Source organism: Rhea americana, unplaced genomic scaffold, assembly GCF_003343005.1.
Source record: "Rhea americana isolate MKP2758 unplaced genomic scaffold, rheAme1 scaffold_6, whole genome shotgun sequence".
In the NCBI taxonomy this organism is placed as follows: Eukaryota; Metazoa; Chordata; class Aves; order Rheiformes; family Rheidae; genus Rhea; species Rhea americana.
In genome coordinates, this window is record NW_028186756.1 from 10,885,197 (window position 1) to 10,905,061 (window position 19,865).

Genomic DNA, 19,865 nt, shown 5'->3' on the forward strand with positions numbered 1-19,865 from the left:
CCCCGCAGAGCGAGCCCCCGGCCCAGCGAGCCCCCGGCCCAGCCAGGGCCCCGCAGAGCGAGCCCCTGGCCCAGCGAGCCCCCCGCAGAGCCAGCCCCCAGCAGAGCGAGCCCCCGGCCCAGCGAGCCCCTGGCCCGTGACTCCGCGGCTCCCTGGCAGAGCACAAGGCCGCACTAGGAGAACTGTAAACATTTTTAGAAAGATTTATTAAGAACATTCAGACAGGCCTCGAGGAAATAAATCTACTCGTATGTATTCCAGAAAGTGGCATAATTACGTTATTAAAGTACCAGTAATTATTATTCACCACAGGAATTTTTCTAAAGTTAAAATTTCTGTCAAAGTTCTCTTTCTTCCTCCACTGTCAGTTCAAAGATTTAAACTCCTTTGTATTTATCTAGTGCTTGGAAGGATTGAAAATACAAGTATTTGCTTTAAACATGATGCTTATTAATAAATATTTTACGCAAACCAGCAAACACTAGAGTGATAAGCCAGCTTTGGGTTAGAGCAACCCCATGAATAATCATCAGTAGGGAAAATCAGAGCCACGTGTTTTCCTCACAGTGACTGAACCCAAGTTACAACGTAATACTTGTCCCTTTAAGGGCCCTTCACAGTCTGCTTACACTTACCTCCGACTCAACTGTTACAATCCCAAAGTATCTGGGAAAAGCGTCCATCAAATCAACTACCAAACGAAAAGACACGAGAGAGACCGCAGCCGCCTTCGCTCGCTGAAGGAATCGGAAACAGGACCCGTCACTGAGGACGTCTTGCTTGCCTGACGTTTCAGGGGCGTCAGTTTTGTTAACGCGAAATCCACGCTGCTCAGCATACTCGCGTCCCCTACGTGTAAAATTACCATAGCAATGCTATTAACTTTCTTTTGTTCTGTTTTTTATAAATAATGTTTTCTTTTCTGCCCAGACATTTTTACTGCAGCACGTAGAATTTCCAGCATCTTTCTGTTTTGCACACTCTCGCAAGTTTTTATGAATATAAGCAGCAGGCACAAACAAGGTCAGCCTGCGTTCATGTAATCTGTCACACATTTCAACAGGAAGCTGACAACAATTTTGCTTAGACCTGTCTTAGGCGCTTGAACACATGGCAAAAACCATTATTTTAAGCTCCCTGCACAATTTTGCTTACTACAGGAGTTGATTTAGTATGTTGGACACAACAAAAATAGCAGTAAAGCATTACTTTATGAAGAGAAAATAAATCAGTAGCATACAATGAAAAAAATAGTATTTTTGAGAATATGTCTAATTAATTCTAATTTGCTATGCAAACTATACAAGGAGCCGATATGCAAAAATACTGCACCTTCTGTCCTTGGTGGCTAAAAATGGATATTGTCATTCCTCACTTATCTATATACATTGCAGACAGGAAAAAAAGAATACTTTCAGTGACATAGTCTAGATCTGAATTCAAAATTATTTCATATTTGTTATTTTTAAAAAATTTAAATAAATAAATCTGTATTCCAAATTCCTAGTCCTCTTCTATATTTTGAATTATTTTCCCCAACACTTCCTATAAATTTGTTATAAAATACTTTGGAAAAAGATTTAGAATTTACGTTGCAGAATAAGAATTTTTCTGAATTTTTAGCAAATTGAAATTATTTTTTTTTGTTTCAACAAGATCTGAAATGTTTCAGACCTACCTATTTGATATGAAAGTACTTTTTCATTTCAATTCTGTATTTTTAGAAGTATTTCCAATTCATTAAAAAAAATCTGTTTGAAAATCCAGTACCTTAGTGCATTTCTGTCAGTAATAGTCACTGGCTCAATCTGAACACATGTTGAAGTTAGTACAACAGAAAGAGTTGGGAAAAAATCTTGTTGTTCTGACCAGAGTGAAAAAAAATAGCATTCTTCTGATTCTTTTTGGCAATGCTTTTGGATTCAAACAAAACCTTTTACTCTCATCATCTTTTAGTAAAAAACTTCATAGTAATTTGCTTTGCTTTGAAGTTCAAAGCAATTCTGAAAATCATAGAATTAGTAAGGTTGGAAGGGACCTCTGGAGATCATCCAGTCCAACCGTCAAGCAAGTGGCCCAAATGGGGATCGAACCCGTGACCTTGGCATTATTAGCACCATGCTGTAACCTACTGAGCCAAAATTCAGAACACAATTCAAGCATTTTCTTTTCTCTCTCCTTTTAATCAATGTAATTTACCATCCATTATCACAGGTGAAAAAAATAGGGCATTGATCCAAATCTGTATTTTGTAAAGGAAAAAAAAAGTCCACATGGAAATTGGTGGTATGCCTCATAATGTTTGCAACTGAGGTAATATTATGGGCTATCACTTTTTTCTTCTTTGCAAGATAAGCAATGGGAGAAGAGATATATGACAAGCTAATGCAACTGAGCAAAAGGACTGATTCTTCCCTACTTTATTTCACTTGCTAACCGTATAAATACACTGCAAGCACAGCCTTGCACAATACCAAGCATCTTCAACACCTCAACATCTACTATAAGGAATCCTACTACTGAAAGCAATGGCAGCGGAAAGTACTTCTTGACTCTGTTTCACATTTTATAGTGGCCAAGTACCAAAACATACTGCCTTGGTCATAGGGGAGTTCCAAGCAAACAGAATATCCAACACTACAACAGAAGACTGCATAGCAAATTACCTACTACATTTCAAAGATCAAAACAAATGAATAGTGCTGAAAAGCTTCCAAACCAAATCTCATCTAGTACATTACAAATGGAAACACAGAATAGAAAACACAATAAATCATATTTTCCAAAGACAACATGGAAATAATTTTTATACAATGATTTTTGCCTTTTTAAATGCTCTTAAGGAAGTCATAGCACCTTTAACAATCTCAAGTTTATAATCAAGAGCCATGCATCAACAGCAGGGAAGATGAAGATCAAAATCAGCACACAAGATAAATATTTGATGATTTCTACCAATTTATTCAGGCAATCCAACTTAATCTATAAAAATTATGGTAGCATAACACTTAAGTAGCTTTGTAAGCTTTATACAACAGAATGTTTTATCTCTCTCTACCAATAAATCCCTGTAAAGTAGACTGTAAAAAAGGGAAAACCAATTGTTGCCAAAGTGTAAAAATGAATCTAAGATTAAAGAAATTGAAGTTTCAGATGTGTCCTCCTTTTGAGTTTTCCTAGTTCAGGCTGGGAAAGCCTTTTGCTTGAACAATCATTTTCTCCACTGAAAGAGTATTATATAGTCACATATCTGAAATCTGTATAGAGCTAAGACAAGTGCAGGTGCAAGCAACAGCAGAAAAATGGCCCCAAATATCTAAATGTCCTGCCAACAACAAAAAAGAACTGAAGCTGAATACTGTAGTATATACAAACAGGTTGGATGAAAAAGACCTTTGTCCTACCCTTGGGGAACACGTTATTAGGATTAACATGGAAAATGTCGATCTACATTAATATGATTTCTGCAAAAGTTTTTTTGTAAATATAGTAAAATGGAGATAAACTGTTGCAAAGAACATGGAATCTGTGCTTTGCTTTCCTTCTCTTAGTTGCATTTTGTCACTAACTGCTGGAATCAAAGGAAAGATTAGCAACATGGAGAAGAGCATATACAAAGCAAGGTAGTCTGAAAGCAAAGAAGTGGGTCACCCGATGTCAGCTGTGAAAAGTGCTATATGCTACAGAGAGGAAGGAAAAAAAATACTAGCAAGTTCTACTTCCTCTGTTTAAAGTAGCTGATGAATTTGCTACATGGAAAACCCTCACTGGGGTCTTACCAAAAACCAGTATATAAACTCATCCAACTCCGCATGGCAGATTCCAAGTTAGGATTTCATTTAAAATTAAGATGAACATCTGCAAATCATTTTTTCCCCCTTTCATTCACCAGACGTCTCTTCTGTACGTTTCCAACCAGAAGGTTTGCAAACTAAAAGGAAAGTTTTGTAGTGACTCTCCCCAGATGACATATATTAAAGGCAGGCTGAGAAGGATTTTCAGTCCTGTAATATTCTTTTCATTTTCACCTATTCTCTCCTATTGGGGATGGCCTTAAAATTTTTTTCTTACAATAAAGATACAAGCAGTAGACAGTAACGCTGAGGTTGAAAGCCTTAGGATTTTGGAGGCATGTTCAAATACTTAGTCCGAGTCAAACAGAGTATTACAGCTAGACACTAGAGCTGATCAGCACTATTCTGACGAAAGTATTTATCAAGAAAACGCTGTGTCAATGCAATGACAAAATTGCACTCAAAACATCTTGATTTTTTCGAATGCTCATTCTTATTAAAGGCAGGTTTGCTAAGAAAAACCTGAAGTCCTAATTCAAGAAAACTATGTTTCAGTCATGACTACGAATAGCATAGCAAAGGTGCACTGGCCAGGGCTGAGGATGCTGGAAACTGGTAGTTCCCTGTAATGAGGATGAAACAACTAAAAGTTAAGTTTATTTTTTCACAGCTATCAGATTTACAAATCACATATGACAGTGGTGCAAGACTTGCTAATAAATTATTTCCCTTTTCCTGCGTGATCCAAAAACCTCAGTTCTTTCTGCTTCTTGTATACATGACTTGAAAGCAACACAAGCACAGGAATTCCATGCAAGTATGACCCCTGCCTTCCAATCCTCTCCTGTATCATAGAGTGTAGAATGGAAAAAAAAAAAAAAATCCAAAAAAAAAAAAAAAAAAAAAAAAAAAGTACATTGGCTAATGCAGAATTTCAGGCATTTCTGTGTTAGCAAAGGACAAAGTGTTCAACACTTGGATGTCCTAACACATTCCGCTCATTTTGCATGCTTTACTATTCATTAAAGAAAATGATAATTTTATGTTTGTGCTGTATCAGTGTAAAGCATCTGTTAAGTACTTTCAAATTAATTACACTGTACATTGATTTTTTCAGACATAATTATTAACCCCTCGAAAAGGCTTCCAAAAGCAATTTATACTTAATTAAGCTCTCTTTGACATGCCCTTTGGTATTTCAGTAGACTTACTTTTAAAGTTACTTCCAATGTACACAGATATCTCAAGTTCTCTTTACTAGAAATCCATTCTATACTGGTTTTTTCAGAACTGTATCACCAATATTTATTAATGCTGACCTTCCATTAATTGATTTGGTCATCTGAGCAAAGTCTTGCAGATGCAAGTGACAGTATAGATACTCCACTGCCTCGCACTGCTTCGGGGAACAAGTAGTTACCAGATCCAGTATGACTGTCCCTGGATTACAGGTGTAGCAATGACAGCTGGGGGTCTTGCATAGTCCCTAGCATGGGAATTGCTAACGCTAGGGTTCTTTTTTAAGGTAGCTGGGGGAGTGAGAATACGTGACTTTGTATAAACTCACTTTTATTCTAGAGCAAAACTTCCACAAAAACAGGAGAGTGGAAACATGATCGACCAGATGCTTTCTATGACCACACGTCCTCAGCATCCTGCACAGGAGCCACCACCAATCACCAGAGCCAACAGGCTGGAACAAGAGTCCTGTGACCTGACCAGAATCCCATGCCCCCCGCTGCCTCCCGCTCACCGACAGCCACTGTGTGGGAAGGAAGCCGAGCTCTCCCATGCACGTTGTGTATTTCAGAAATGCAAGGACTTCCACTAGTAGAGTGGAAAACATTGCAATCTTCTATTTTTCATACACTAAGCTACAGCTAAGGCAAACTACTCTGCAGAGAAGGCAGAACCTATGTGGATGTGGTTCTTGGTTTTTTTGAATGTGCATGTGCAATCTTCTATTTCTGCTTTTAGAAATTTTTACGTAGAGTGAGATGAGGAGCACCTCATTGCTCTCCCTCGTAAGAGTTCTCAGGTATTTTATCAATAGTACTTTTGATGCTGATAAAATAGGCTACTTTACAGTAAGTAAGGCTCCTTAACAAAACTGATATTTATCAGAAAGTTACAAAAGGCTTATCCTGATACATCTGAGGAATTAATTGTCATTAAGTTTTTTAGGAGTGGAATCTGCAATTATGTGCAAAATGCTTCTCTCATGATCATGAGAATCACTAGAAAGATGTAATAGAATGTACTTGATAATTATGATTATGCTTCTGTTTAATATTAATGGGCCTACTGAGTCCTGATTTTCTCCACTACAGATTAGTATCATACAGCAAAAAATGAAAACAGAATTTATTAATAGCAGTGAATGAAAGCAACCACACCTCTATTCCATAGGAAGGGCTGGAGGCACACAGGAGTACATTTGAATGAGTAACAGCAGGAGATATGATTACTGAAGGCAGTCACACAGAGACTACTGTCCTAGGAAAGCACAGTGCATTTCTTTGCTTTATCAGTGCGCTGGTTTCTCTTTGTATATTAATGGGGATACCAAAGAAGCTGTTGCTGAAATAAAGGAAGTATTTTTTTTCTGTGAACAGCACTAGAGACACTCAGCAAATTCTTTTTCGTAAGTGTCTTTCTTCTTTCTGAACTATTCCCCGAGGTCCTGTCTTTCAAGCCCTGCAGTGAAAAGCTGCTCCTCACTGGAGGCCTGCAGATTAGGAACGCCAGGTTTGCACATCATGGAGAACAAGAGCCTTTAATTCCTACAGAAGCTTTCTAGCACACACCATGACACTCCCCGCACAAGACACACATTACTCTAAACTGATCAGAAGTACATGGGTGTCCATTTTACCTCCCCACTTACTTGCCTGTGTTATTTCCCACTCTCCTGGTGACGCTCCTATGGCCATTTACTTCGAATACCTGTTACTTTCTGGTGCTGAGGTGCTCCACAACAGTTCCACTGAAGCACCATGTCACCACACTCGGTGTTGCAGTCAAATAAATGAAGAAAGCAATCTGGCCAAATCAATGTTTTCACTTTTTGCTGCAAACAGAGTATCCCACATAATCTCCATGGAGATCAAAGATTTATTTTAAAATTTACTTAAAATTTTATTTTAATTTTAAAATTGTAATATTGATGTGACAATACCTAGCTCTAAGGACATCATCTTAACAGCTGCAGTACCCACAATATCTAAGTAACTCCTATCAACCTGTATATACTATTCTCAGATATTCCTTTGCATTTTCTGAAGTCAAACTCTAAACTCATTGTAGAGTCCTACATCTCTTCAGTTATTGGTGTAATTTCATTTAGAGGAATAAAATAACTAAACTAAATAGTATATCTTTCATTTCATTTGTCTGACTGGGATCAGAATCAAACTACAGGTTTTACTTTGTACTTACATTATCAAACTTCACACTGATTAGTGCTGCCCTGAGGAACTGTATATATTACAAACTTTGGGCAAAAATAGTATTCATAATAACTGTTCTGTGAACTTGAGCTACTTGCATAGTTCATTGCTGCGGAGGACTTCTACACTCTAGTCTCCAGTGTGGCTGCAGGTATAGATACAACACATTAAGTAATGGCTTCCCCTGAACCTATGGTGAAAAAAAATACAGATCTATAAATATCCTCACCAAGTTATCTTTGAATGACTTCCTTGGAAAAATTAGCTTTGACTATACTAAATTTTATATGGCGACCCTCCCTCTACTGCTATTTTTATGTAGGGGAGAAAAAAAAATACTTTGTGGTAAAATGCAAGAAGAGTGGTTTTGATTTTGTTTTTAATCTGAAATCTGTTCTTACTGAAGATCTCTATAAAATTTAATTTGAGAACTATAACTTTATCTGCAAATTTAAAAGCTGTCTAAAGAATTTTATAACAGATACAATTCTCTATTAAATTGCATGGGTTTTTAAAGTTTTATAGAATCCTGTTTTACTCTATAGAACACTATTAAGATAATGTTAAAGCGTTTTTATACAAAGGCAGATTGTAGGAATTATATTTCAATATGTTTTTGATTCTTCAAAGACTTTCTCTTGTATCTCATTTGAACATGTGCTAATCCCTTTCAACATAAATCACTTTTGCACATAAAATTAAGCACATGCTTAAATCTCTCCATGAGAGAAGCAGAATCTAAATGAAACTGTTAATGGACATTTTATAATAATTAACTTACTGGGATATTCTGGGTAAGCTGAATGATTATGATTACACAGAAAGAAAGAAAAATCTAAAGCAGTTACACTGAGCTAACAAAAATCTGTGTTACAATGATAATCAAGGTCAGTTCAGGGAAATGCTGGCAATACGGTTTTATGAATAACTGAATTATTGTTACAATAGAAAAGAGTTTGTTACTACAAAATAATAGTCAATGGGACTAAGCTTATAATTGAGATGACTACGTTGTTATAATAGTTGAAATGAAAGAAAATTACTGTAGCACATTTGCAATATAAAAGCATACTTTTAAGTGAACAACACACTGATGATGACATTTTTCAGACAGTAATTTACTGAGCTCTTTCATTACAGTTCTGTTACTGACAGTCGTTTTTTAAAATAAAGTAATATTCGGGAAATAAACACACAGCTACACTTTCCACACAGAGCAGAAGGAATACATAAACAAAAACGGTGCAACTCTGAGAAAATCTGCAACAGGGTCATGTAAGCACATGTCATTATTGTTGTAATTTTTTTTTCTTTTTGGCTGGAACTGCATTAATCCATCCTGGGGCACTAAAGATTATTAGACAATTTTGCTGACCATTGCTATTGGTTCTTATGTACAAATATCTACTTTAAAAGTATTTGAAAAGTATTTTTCAACAACTTATTTCTAAATGAGAAAATACAAAGGCTGTAGAAGATCTATTCTAATCCTAGTCATTTTAACAAAAATCCATTCTGTGTGCTTTTCTACCATAACAGCCAACCACATCCACATACAGTTTTTTTTCAAATGTCCCGTAGAAATGAAAGTATTTACTCTCTAAAATGTATATTCATTTTGAGCACTAGAAGAACTTGTGAGGAATAAATATTCCTGCAGTAAATCCTAGTATGAAACTCCGTAAGAAGGGAGATGAACTTGAATGTACTTGTAACTAAAAAATTCAGTGGTAGTTTACTACAGCCAAAGACAATATTTAAGTTACCTACTTTTTCAGTTAAAACCAGGTAAGTCTATTGAAGTAACTAATTATGTGGACTATGTTTTCTTTTACACAGACACTATTAAATTTGTCAGATTGACAAGCACCTACAGAAACTGAAATACACACACAGGTAGGCAGATACATGTATAGGGCTTCATTCCAAAGGTGCTTCTAGACCCTTGTATCTCATTTAGCTACAGAAACTTAAATAGGTATTACCAAGCTTGATGAGCCTTACTTAGAATTAACCTAATCCAACTATTCTCTATAACGTAGGAAATAGTTTTAAATATTGTGGTAGTGTTGTCAGGAAGCTTTCTTTCATTCATGGTATATTTAAAATATAATCAAAACTTTTTTTTGTAGCACATAGCACACGTTTGCTGCTGTGTTTTTCCTTGCCACACTCATTGCTCCTGGTCTTCACTTAACAATCTTTTTTCCTTTCCACCCAAGAAACACAGCACTCTTATTTCTTTTCAAAACTTGGCAAATTTTCCATGATACTTCGTTCTTGTCAGGTTACTTAGTACCACACTTTCCCAGCTGCTTGGGTGAACTAATGGTTACGCTTCTAAAACTAGAACTAGGTTTTTTTAAAATACACAGGCTTGGCTGACTCCCCAAAAAGCTAAGACCCTCAATGTGATTTGAACCTCAGCCACCAATTTATAATTCCTAGGCGGTTTTCCCGATTTTACTGGGGTGTTATGTGATGTGAGGTGAAGCCCTCTGCAAGGCGTGCGACAGCCCTGGGAAGGCAGGCTGGGGCTTAGCATTCCTTCAGGAAACACAGATCGTAAGTCGCACAGGGAGTGCAAGCACATGCCATCTAAAATTACCATAAATTTAATAGTAAGCTATCCAGCAGCAGGTTGTTTTTGTTTAGAAGAAAAAATTTCTGCAATAGAAAACAGAATTATACTGAAGTGCAGCCAGCCATATTGCTGGAGGAGACCTGCCTCTCCCTCTGCCCAGAGCATCGTCACGTAATTATGGTGTTATTGTCATAATTGTCACCGCAGAACCGGCCTACAAGCCCATAGCTGTTCGGTTGTTCACTCCCATATTGTCAACAGTATGAAAAATACATTGCAAATTGTCTAAACGGTCTGACAGAGAGGGACAGCAGGACAGCTGTTCAGAAGAGGTTTAAAAATGACGAGCTCTTTTAAAAGAGAAATAGCAAAGCTCAGTTTTTGAATTAGTTTACCTGGCAAGCTGTTAGCTTGGTGCGGGGCAGGGGGAAGAGTAAATAAAACCTTCAATTTTTAAGCCAACACGGTGCATCTACAGAGAACGATCTGGCATTTTGCTTGAATCTAATTCCAATTAAAAATTGCAAAGAAAGGTAATAAATAAAACAGTAAGACCAGAAAGCCACCTGCCTTCAGATGAGCCGTTCACGCGCTGCGAAAGCTAAGGGTTCGTGAGAGCTGCGGCCGCCGGCCCCCGCCTGCTCGGCTTCGCGGGGCAGCGGCCCGGCCTCGCCTGCTCCCCGCTCCCTCCGCAGCTGCCACCGGCCGGCCGGCCGTGCGGCGCCGCGCGCGACGCTAATCCAAGCTGAGCGCCGTGCCAAAGCAGCCCTGCTGCTCGTGCTTGAGGGCGGCTAGAGCCCAAATTGGCTGGTAAGGCCGCGCTGGGTGTAAACGGGGAGTATTCGGGGAGAAACTCCCCCCTTCTCCCTTGCCATTGAGAAACACTCCTCCTGGCAACACTGCAAAGCAGATTAGGGCAGGGATTTGTGCTGCTCATGATGAATGTGTTTTCTCAATATTGCAAAGGCTTCAGTCTCTGAAAGTACCAGTCAACAGTTAAAAACACTACATCCATCCCAGAAGTTTGTCATGTTTTCCAGACTAGGAACTGGCTGTTGTGTTGTGACATGTTTTTATAAGTAGTTTATTAATTCTAGGCAACGAAAAGCCACTTTTTAATATATCTTTTCACTGTGAGGGAGCAGCTGAAAAATAAAAATTCCTCTAGTATCAGAACGGAGTCTGTCGCTTCTTCCTGAAGACACAAATTTTGTTGTATTCGCGTTTTCCATTCTGAGAGATTTTCTCTTGTCATTCAGGAATTATCAAAAAATAAACAGATCTCTGCTCCCTGATCACCATGCTCTGAAGAGGTAACATGGTCTCTGCTCCTCCTCTCCTGCTAACCATAAATTTTGTTCTGTACTCCCAAACCCTGAAGGTGACCAAGAAGCACCTGAGTTGCAGTTAAGCAACATGTGACTCAAGCAACCCCCTGCCTCCCACGCACACAGCTTTTGGTAGACTGACACCATCTACTCGACACATCTGTAGTAGAACTATTACCAAAGGAAGATTTTAAAATATATTTTTTAAAAATTTTGGACATAGAATAGTGTTTTTTTCTAGCCCAATTTGTGTATATTGTTAAACACAATAAATTAACTGAAAAGCTTCTACCCTTTAACGACAGCAACATTAGCACAAACAAAGGGAACTCGCTGCTGCCTAATCTCCGCTTCCTTCATGTGGCACAGTCTGTTCCTAAGGAACAACAGAAATTCACATTTGACCTCCTATTTTTAGTCAAGCAAAGAATACTTGCAGGTTACACACAGTACTTCTCAGCTATCATTACTTCTCCTCCTCCACTGTCTGGTGAGGACAAGGCTACCTGAAAAGTTTCAAAGCTGAATTACAGGAAAGGCAAAGAATAGCTCTGTATAGTGATATCTAAATATTAGGATTTTCCTCATGTCTACTTTGCTGAATTTTCCCTCTTTTCTCTTGTTTCCTCTCTCCACTCCCAAATTTTGGGGAAAGAAAACGTCTCTCAGTGTCCTCTAAAGGACAGAAGAATTCTTCCTCTCTTTTTTCTTTCTTTTTTTTTTTCTTTTAACCATCTATCTTCTGCCTGCTCCTTCTGTTCAATACATGTAATTCCACATCTTTCTAATCCCAGCTCTTATGGGAAGTGTGCTTTTAGCTATCTGCTGGGTTGATTCTTATTTATGCAGATCTAAAACAGATGTTAACCATGCAGCAAAAATATAGTCTTATGTATTATGTACATGAATCTTCAAATGAAAGATGAGATAGATGAGCAAGAAGCTCACAAAACAGGTGCTCTATCATCTGTTTTCTAAAAGGGACATGAAAAGGAACAGTAGTCTCTAAAAGAACTACAGAGCTGATCAATCCTGATAAATGATGGCTTTTCAGTATCTTCACAGCTCTGATACCCAGTGTTGTATAAATTATATATCCCTTAGTTACCCTTGGTTACTTTATAGTACTTCATTATCATGAACAGAGTAAATAACTTCATGCAAGTAAGTTGCCCTTACTTTAAGATTTCTTTGTACTGCCAAAAGTTGTACAGAAGGCCAGTTGTGCATAAAAATCAAGCCACAGTTTTGCATGTTTACTGAGTGACAGCCAGAAAATTCTCCCCAAACAGTCCACCTCTTCCTGGTAGTAGATCTTAAGGGTAAATATTTATTGCTTTCTGTATCAATAGGAAACATTTTATAACATGAGTACTACAGAGTTGCCAAGTAATGCTTGTAACACTCATCTCTACGTGATCATTAATTATTCTTGAAAACTTGAAAGTCAATCTTTGGTTTGCACAAAACTTTGTCAGCTTGAATAATATCCTATCCCAGCCTTTCGTTCATGTTACCTATTATTACCAGGAAAATGCTAGTTTTTCAGCAGAGAGCATCAGTCACTCATTCAGAACTTAGAAGGAAAAAACCTCTCCTTTTCTTGCACTTGTCATCTCTAGAATTATACTTCAAAGAACTTGATTGCAGAAATCTGTGAGCAAATTTTGGTAACATATTTAAATGTCAAAGATATTTTATCAATATCTACCGAAGTGGGAAAGTGCTAGAACCGGCAGGACAGCATATGTTATGTCTAAATTTCAGATGAGGAAGGAGGAAGACAAACACAGCTAGATAACTGTGGATTCATTAAACTTATCATATAGTATGTAAAACTGAAATCACATTCTGGAGGAACAAAGAGAAGCCAAAGACTAAATGGAAAATGAGGTAATAAGTAATCAGAAGTATATGCATATCTTTTTTTTCATAAAATAACTAATTTTCTAGACAAAGAAAATGCAGTAAATCTCATCGCTTTGAACTTCAATGAAACATGTTTCACTATACAATGTGAGGCATTATTGTTTGAACTGAGAAAAAATTAAGAGCTATGCATGAATTTTACAACATGAATAAAAGGAAAAGAGCAATGTGGTCCTTAAAGAAAGTCAAATGGATTATCTTTATCATTTTATTCTGAACGTGGCAAGAAGTTGGAACTTATTAATGAAAACTGGTAATAACTAAAAGCAGTAAGACATCATCACCACAAAGGAGGACTAGAGATATCTGTAGGAAAATTTGGATGACCTTGAACTCATGTGATGAAATTCAGCTGCACAAGGTGCCTGGAAATAAAATCAGAATTTTTGCCATAAGTAATGCACTTACCCATTGGAAATGGCAAAGGCAAAAGACTAGATAGATTAGTCAATGATGCTACATGGTTGTAAAAATATATGACACTAGAAGGTTTAACGTGAAATTGCTAAACTGTTTCTAAACTATAAATAAGTTTGCAGCTAGGATTAATATGACTTACCTCAATTTATTATGCAATATCTGGCACCTATGTTCAAGAAGTATTAATTCAGTAACTAAAAGCAATACTATATCCCTGCTGCTCTGCACATTTGCAGCTTTTTGAAATTAATACATTACACACCACAGTTTTCTCTTAAAGCATCACCTCTTCACTTATCCTAAGAGTGCTTCTATTTTGACAAAAATTGCTTTTATCAGCTACATACTTCCAAGGTTTTGCATGCTTCCTCAACTACTAAAATTCTACTTCCCACCTTCAACCCCATGTTGTCCTTTAATTGGCTTCTTTAGCATTCTGCTCACAGTGGGATCTTTCTACAGTAATCAATTACTGTGGAGAAACAGGTAATTAATCTGAAATCATCTTAAAAGGTCTTCATTTTTTTAACTTTTTCTTTCATCTCTCTAACAGAATGATTCACTATCTCAATACCCAGTCACACATATGACGGAGAACATAGAGATTTAAACATGGTTTTACACATGCGTGCACATACAGAGACACAAGTCCACAGGACTGGCGAGGATGTCTCCAATTGTGCTGAGGGAATTGGCTGGTATCATTGAGAGACTGCTCTCAATCGCTTACGAAACACTGCAGTGAATGTGGGAGGGCTCTGATTGCCGGAAAATGGCACTCATTATATCTATTTTGATAAGGGCAAGAAGGATGTTCCAGGGAACTACAGGCCAACCAGCCCCACTTCATCCATAGAAAAATTGCAGAGTAAATCTCTCTGGATGCCAGTTCACGATGGACAAGAAAATGATTGGGTGCAGCCATGGATATATTGTACCTGCCTGACCCCATGGCCTTCTATAATAAAATAACTACCCTGCAGACAAGGTCAGAGCAGTGCTAGTCATTTACCTTGACTTTAGCAAAGTATTCAACAGTCTCCAAGAGCATCCCCTAAACTGAGTGGTAGAGATTGCAACTGAACAGAAGGTGATACAGATAGTGAAAAAAACGACTGAACTATTGGGCTTTTAGAGTTGTGGTCCACAATTCAAAGTCTAATTGAAACCAGCAGCCAGTTAGAAGTCTTCCTCAGGGGTTAATACAGGGACTACTTTGAGTCACTACGTTACCCTTGTGACAATAAAAGGCTTATGGCATACTACGCTGCGTTAACAGCAGTGTAGCCGACATTTGAGAGAAGCAAGTAAACATTTATTCAGGACGTGTGAGGCTGTGTCTCCCGAGTTTTGGCCTCCCAGAAGAAGGGAGATACCGAAAAACTGGAGAAGGGCCAGCAGAAGACTACTATGGTGACAGGGGGCTGGAGAATGTGTGTCAGGAAAGGGTGAGGGAACTGTGTTTGCAGACCTGGAGCAGAGAAGGCTTAAGGGGAGCCTCACTGCTGTCTTCAACTGTCAGGTTATAGAGAAAGTTATAAAGAAGATGGAGACAGACTCTTCTCAGAGGTGGACAGTGAAAGAACAAGAAGCAATGGTCCCATTGTAAGGGAAAGTCTGAGCAGATAAAAGTGGGGAAAAAAAAACACAGAAAGAATGATAAAGCACTGGAATAGGGCTTCAGAAATTCTGTGCAATCATCATCCTTCCAGAGTTTCAAACTTATCTGGGCAAAACCCTGAGCTACCTGATGTAACTTTGAAATTAGCCTCGCTTTGAACAGGGCGTTGGACTACAAAACCTCCAGAGATCCCTTCCATACTAAATTATTCTGTGATTCTATGATACAAATACATACACACGTATGTGCAGACAGAGTCTCTTTTTGACTAAAGTGAATATTGCACCTGATACTGCAAAATAAAGACAGGTTCATGGTATTCCAATTTCTGCTGGCTCGGAGAATGACCCTGAATTGTTCGTGTCAGGTTGTGCTATATGCTCCCAAGCAAGATGCTCTTATTCAGGAGGATTATCAGAATCAGTAAGGCCCTTGCTCCTGCATGGATTTAAAGTATTTGCAAGCATAACGTGTGCAACATTGAGACAGACTGAGTAAACAAGGCTGTAACAAAGGAGCAATACCAACAAGTTTCGGTTATCAATGTCAAACTTCAAAAGAGACATTTCAATGCTGAACAGCAACAAAATTTGAACAACAGAATTTCTCATTAGAATGGGGAAAAAGTTCAAAGATGTGAAAACTTAGTTATATGGATATATTCTTTGCTATTTGTTTTTCATGTAGTAAGTTTCTTAAGACACTGGAAAGCTAATTGCTTACTAACATAAACAAACACTGTGTGGCGTGTTTTTTTTTTTATTATTATTCACTAAGATTTACACAAAAGCTAGATAAAAAAAAAATACCCTGCCTTCAGGACACAGTATGACAGTTAGAGTCTGTCAAAATGATTAAAGCGTCTAACCTTGTGTCAGTTGATGTCTTACTCAAAGTGGCTACGGAGTCAAATTCAGTGGAAACGAATAAAATTAATTCTGGTATGCACAGTTCATTACCCTTCACAGAAAACACCATCAACAGAGTTTAATAACATACTTGTAACTGTTTAATTGTGATGTCTCCAATAATAATCATTGATTATGTCAAAAAACTACATTTTGTATAAGACTACTGCCGAACACATACAGTCACTAAGTGCCAGCTGATACTTCGCCAATTTGATTAATTAAGAGTTGTGTATACTCAAGTGGCAGATAATGTGCTGGCTGCCTTCCTACTATGCCTATTCTATTCTAGTCCCTCCCCTTCAATGCTAATCAGTGAGCAGAGCACAGCAAGGACATAATTACACATTGTTGCTATCTGTGCCAAGAGATTTTATGAAACTAATTTTCAATACATTCAGTTAGTAATCTGTGTTTGACCACAGGTTAGATTGCATGTAAGGCAGAAGTTTGGAGAAACATTCTCTTATGCCTTGTTGTTGTTTGACTGTATTTTTATTTACCTTTTCCCAATCATGTTTAAGATGATTGTACATTACTAAACAACATACAATATACATTGTTATAACTGATCTGTTAGTCAGCTTCAATCAACTAGGAAAACTTTCCTTATTGTCAGTAAGGCAGTGAAGATGCAATGGGTAAACTAATTTTTAATATTGAGTGTCTGAAAGTGAATTATTAAGTTTTTAAATTTTTGAAGGCTGAAATTTGCTCTACTAACCTGTTACTCCCAACGAGACATATGGAATCTCTGGCTCTATAGTTTTTTATTTTAAGTATCCATTTAAAAATGTCTTGAATTTGATTTTTCATTCCTTACTCCAAAAAAACCCATGTAGTCTAAGAATAATGCCACATTTATCTCAAAGTTAGTCCTAAGAAAAACTGTCACAAAAAATTAGCATGCACCACTGAAAATATGAATAAATATGACAAGGAGTTTGGATGGCATAATGTTCATTTGGAGAAGAAGCAATTAACCTAACAAAAAAGTCTATGTGAGACACTAAAGATTCAGGCTTCTACTAGCAAAATTTGTTTCCTGTCTTGCACATTTTAATGATAAAATTAAACGAGAAAGCAAACTAAATTCTACTGTTCTTAAATTCAAACACCTAGCTTTTAATTGTGATAAAATGTAGTAACTAAACAATTCTCAGAATAATTTATTTTACATCATGTCTACCATGAACAACGGAGTCCCTTGGAAGCAAAACTTTTATATAAAGTCATTAGATTGTTGCCATTTCAATGGGCAAAGCTTTTAATGAACCAGTGGCAGCCCTCTGATAACAACTGAATGAGATGACATTCAACCATGCACTATCTAAAAGAGCAATGGTGCTACTGATAACAGAGGTTTAATCACAGTGTTATCCAATTGGTCTTCTGACCAGAATTTACTTCAGTGAAAGCTTAAATTTAGTATTAAATGTACATCAATAACAGCATGCAAACAAAATTCATGTAGACAAACTGATTTAGTGACAAATTAATGACACTGCAAACTGTGCTGAAGAAGTTAGATCTTGGCTTTTTTCAAATAAAGTGCATAGAGGGGATGGGACTTCCCTGCATTTACTGGAGGAGGAGATTTCAGGGGCTAATAAGAGGATCAAGACTAAATGCCAAACTAAACAACAGCATAACATCTTTATTTCTGATGTTTACCAATTCACACAATCACAACTTTCATATACCTTTTTGTAGCAACAGGTTAGTCAGCCAAATTTGAACTTCCAGCTATGATAACGTCTCCTTAACCAACTTTCAGCACCTGAAACCCCAGCATACCAAAACTGGAACAGCTCATTCTGAATGTCATCTCCAGACATGTGGAGGAAAAGATGATGATCACGAGTAGTCATCATGGATTCACCAAGGGGAAATCCTGCTTAACCAATCTGATAGCCTTCTGTGATGGAATGACTGGCTGGGTAGATGAGGGCAGAGCAGTGGATGCTGTGTACCTTGACTTCAGCAAGGCTTTTGACACTGTCTCCCATAACATCCTCCTAGGTAAGCTCAGGAAGTGTGGGTTAGACGAGTGGGTCGTGAGGTGGATTGAGAACTGGCTGAAAGGCAGAGCTCAGAGGGTCATCATTGGTGGCGTGGAGTCCAGCTGGAGGCCTGTGGTTAGTGGCATCCCCCAGGGCTCAGTACTGGCTCCCATCCTGTTCAACTTCTTCATAAATGACCTGGATGAGGTGATGGGGTGCACCATCAGCAAGTTTGTGGATGATCCCAAGCTGGGAGGAGCGGCTGACACACCTGAGGGCTGTGCTGCCATTCAGAGAGACCTGGACAGGCTGGAGAGCTGGGCAGAGAGGAACCTCCTGAGGTTCAACAAGGGCAAGTGCAGGGTCCTGCACCTAGGGAGAAATAACCCCACGCACCAGTACAAGCTGGGGGCTGACCTTGTGGAGAGCAGCTCTGCAGAGAAGGACCTGGGAGTGCTGGTGGATGATTGACCATGAGCCAGCAGTGTGCCTTTGTGGCCAAGAAGGCCAATAGTCTTCTGGGGTGCCTTAGGAAGAGTGTTGCCAGCAGGTGGAAGGAGGTGATCCTGCCCCTCTACTCAGCCCTGGAGAGGCCTCATCGCAAGTACTGGGTCCAGTTCTGGGCTCCCCAGTACAAGAGAGACATGGAGCTACTGGAGAGAGTCCAGCGCAGGGCTACAAGGATGATCAGAGGGCTGGAGCACCTGCCCTGTAAGGAACGGCTGCGAGAGCTGGGCCTGTTTAGCTTGGGGAAGAGAAGACTGAGGGGGGATTTGATCAATGTGTACACGTACCCAAAGGGAGAGTGTCAAGGGGATGGGGACAAACTTTTTTCAGTTGTCCTGTGTGACAGGACAAGAGGCAATGGGCAGAAATTGAAGCACAGGAAGTTCTGCCTGACTGTGAGGGGGAATTTCTTCCCTGTGAGAGTGACAGAGCACTGGAACAGGTTGCCCAGAGAGGTTGTGGAGTCTCCTTCTCTAGAGATCTTTAAGGCTTGCCTGGACGCAACCCTGTCTTACATTCTCCAGGTGACCCTGCTGAGCAGGGAGGTCAGACTAGATGATCTCCAGAGGTCCCTTCCAACCTTACTGATTCTATGATTATATGAAACCATTTAGTGTAAGAGCAGAGCAGTTTCAAGATGGTTTGAGGCAAACCAAATTCCTATATTCCCAGTCACTAGCACATTGACCTGGAAGCTACAGAGAGTATTTTGAAAATCTGAGATCTAAAAACATACAAATATATTCAATTACTGCGCGCACACACACACACACATATATATATATATATATATAAAATCTATCAACGCTCTGCCTGTAGCACTGACATAAAGCAAATGACTTAAATGATGGATAGCATGAGTTAGACTGGCTATGACTGATTTTTACCAAATATTTTCCCCTTACTGAGGATGTGTAAAGAATGACACAGGAGATGCAACACTGTAAAAGAGATACCTGCATCAATTCCTCATAAACTGTTTTGTCTACATAGTATGGCATAACGCCACGTGTTTAAGTAGAGGGAGAACTGTCACCATATTAACAGAGCACCATATATCAACTACAACTATATTAGACCTAATTAGCCCTAGAACTGTATCATGCAGCTAAATGGTGGCCCCCACACCATTCGTAAAAGAAAGACAGAGAAAAACTGTAAGGATATGTGCAAGTCAGGTCAAACACCATTTATATCCCATGTGTAAATAAGAGCTTTTTTTTTCTTTTTTTAAAAAAAAAAAAAGGCATTTCATATATCTGCCAAGCCTCCTACCCTTGCGCCCCTGGCTGGGACAGGCCTGTCTTTCTGAGGAGATCAAA